Source organism: Asparagus officinalis, unplaced genomic scaffold (assembly GCF_001876935.1).
Source record: "Asparagus officinalis unplaced genomic scaffold, Aspof.V1 AsparagusV1_Un2585, whole genome shotgun sequence".
Taxonomy (NCBI): Eukaryota; Viridiplantae; Streptophyta; class Magnoliopsida; order Asparagales; family Asparagaceae; genus Asparagus; species Asparagus officinalis.
In genome coordinates, this window is record NW_017974844.1 from 1 (window position 1) to 2,892 (window position 2,892).

The window sequence follows — 2,892 nt, forward strand, 5'->3', positions numbered from 1 at the left end:
CAAGCATTTCTAGAAGGAAATCTTGAAATGATGGCAAAACGAATGAAGGAAAATGTTTCTCAGCAGAAGCTCTTGGAGTGTGAAAGAATTCTGATCCTGATTGTCAGCTCCGGACATTGGCACCTGGTAGAGTTAGTGAGAGAGGAGAAAAAAATTCTATCACTACTCCTCAATCAACTCCCCCATTTATACCGCCGATGCTGTGAACTTTAGAAATAAGTTTATGAGTTTCATTGAGAGTAATTAGGGATTGTGGAAATTGGAGCATCATGGTCTTGTGTCAGTTGCCGTGCCACAACAAGGACCGTAAGTGTTTCATGCATTTCTAATTTAATTGTTCATTTTTTTTGTTTCATTATCATTTTCAATATTGTAATATTTTTCCCTTAAATGCAGAACGTTAGATTGCGGGATCTTTATGATTGAATTCATTAACAGCATTGTCGAAAAACGGTCGATAACAATTTCAAAAGGAGATTGTGCAAAATATAGAGCAAGGTTTTGTGCTGCTCTTTTGTATGCACGCGATTCACCTTTTTTGTAAATATTATTTTAATTTTCTCCAAGGTTTTTGTTGTGTATTCAATGTTGTAAGTATGTTCATGTTGTTAATATGTTGTTAATTGTTTTGCGTGTACATTTACAGACAACTACGTTGTTGTTGTGTGTTGTAAGTATTTTCATGTTAAATGAGAAGTGAACTAGGGCTAACATAGCCACCAGAGTAAACACTTGTGCTAGAAATAACATCAGCCCGCAGTAGAATAACTCGAGAAGGGATAGAACTAACAGGAGGGCAGTTAGAACTAACAAGCGTGAGGTAGGGCTAACATGGCCACCAGAGCAAACACTTGTGCTAAAAATAACGCCAGCCCACAGTAGAACTAACTCGAGAAGGGATAGAACTAACAGGAGGGCAGCTAGAACTAACAAGCGTTAGGTAGGGCTAACATGGCCACCAAAACAAACACTTGTGCTAGAAATAACACCAGCCCGCTAACTCGAGAAGGGATTGAACTAACAGGAGGGCAGCTAGAACTAACAAGCTGTGGGGTAGGGCTAACATGGCCACCAGAACAAACACTTGTGCTAGAAATAACGCCAGCCCGCGTTAAAACTAACTCGAGAAGGGATAGAACTAACAGGAGGGCAGCTAGAACAAACAAGCAGTGAGGTAGGGCTAACATGGCCACCAAAAAAAACACTTGTGCTAGAGATAACGCCAGCCCCAGTAGAACTAACTCGAGAAGGGATAGAACTAACAGGAGGGCAGCTAGAACTAACAAGCTGTGGGGTAGGGCTAACATGGCCACCAAAACAAATACTTGTGCTAGAAATAACGCCAGCCCCCAGTAGAACTATCTCGAGAAGGGATATAACTAACAGGAGGGTAGCTAGAACTAACAAGAAGTGAGGTAGGCCTAACATGGCCAACAGAACACACACTTGTGCTAGAAATAACGCCAGCACGAAGTAGAACTAACTCGAGAAGGGATAGAACTAACAAGAAGTGAGGTAGGCCTAACATGGCCAACAGAACACACACTTGTGCTAGAAATAACACCAGCACGAAGTAGAACTAACTCGAGAAGGGATAGAACTAACATGAGGGCAGCTAGAACTTACATATCCAATAGAACCAAAACTTAAACTAGAACTTAAAGTTATCTGGAGGTGGAAATAACACGAGATCAGCTAGAACTATCACATTTAATCTAGAACTAGCATAGTCATTAGAACACAACTAGAACTAACATAGGCATTAGAACCCACATTTAAACTAGACCTTGCGTTATCTAACACGAGAATGGCTAGAACTAACACGGAAACGGCTAGAACGAACATTAACCCAGGTAGAACTAACATATTCAATAGATCCAACACTTAAACTAACATTATTCACTTGCACTTGGCTGTGAAGGTTACCGAGATATTATAGGTTTGACTGCATTCATTGTTTTTGCATAGTTCCCAAGGTTGAATAGTTAACTCACCTTGCAAAAGTGCAGTCCCAAGGAGGAGAGTTAAGATAACGTGGTCCGGAACCTATCCCCACATCCCACGCGGCAACATCACCATCCCCAAAGCCTGTTCAACCCCAGGATAGGATTGATTACCTTTTCGGCGCAATCTTTTTCGGATCTCCACATTGCCGACTCTCTGTAGACTCTTCCTCATTTATTTTATAAACCCCATACTTTTACCCTCTCCCCTACACCTTCAAGTTCCCCTGTATATATGGCGTTGTAAAATCATGGCTAGTTCCTGTACATCCGATGAAGGTCATTGCCTGCCTGGGACGCACGCTGATGTGGATCTTGGATATCCCTCACGCTGATGAAGATGTTATCCCCATTGTCTTTGCTCTTAGTTCCATCAGTGGGTGAATATACCTGGCTCCCTTCAAAGAGTTTGTACATTAACGCCCAGTTAAGATTCATAAGCGCATGGAATACGATCAATTCAGATGGGTCATGCGTGAATCACTTGGGGAGGCATGCAAATGCTGGAGAGAATTGTCCTCTGGCATACGTTAACACTCTATAGCAATACAGTGTTAACGTAAGCCAGAGGACTATCTTTTTGCTAGCATTCGCATGCCTGCCTAGGTGATTCACGTACTGACCCGTCTGAATTGATCGTATTCCATGCGCTTATGAATCTTAACTGTTGTTATTGCACAAGCTCATTGAAGGGACCCAGGTATACTCACCCAAGATACTGGAACTAAGAGCAAAGACACAGATTGTACATGTAGTTGACATTACTTTAATACAAGGTTGTTTTGTTAAGTCATCACGTTTTATTGTAAAGATTATGGATTGGTTGTATTGTTATGTTTGGCGTTGTGTTGTCAAGCTTATGGACGGATTGTCAAGGTTATGTTTTGGT

The 2,892-nt window shown here is 41.5% G+C and overlaps 1 long non-coding RNA gene across 1 annotated transcript; it reads left to right on the forward strand.

The window, feature by feature from the left end:
• Positions 1-262: 262 nt before the first annotated feature.
• On the forward strand, positions 263-614 carry LOC109828594. Its single transcript, XR_002243769.1, has 2 exons — positions 263-306; positions 397-614. It is a non-coding gene; the product is annotated as an uncharacterized LOC109828594 (long non-coding RNA).
• The last annotated feature ends 2,278 nt before the right edge of the window (positions 615-2,892 follow it).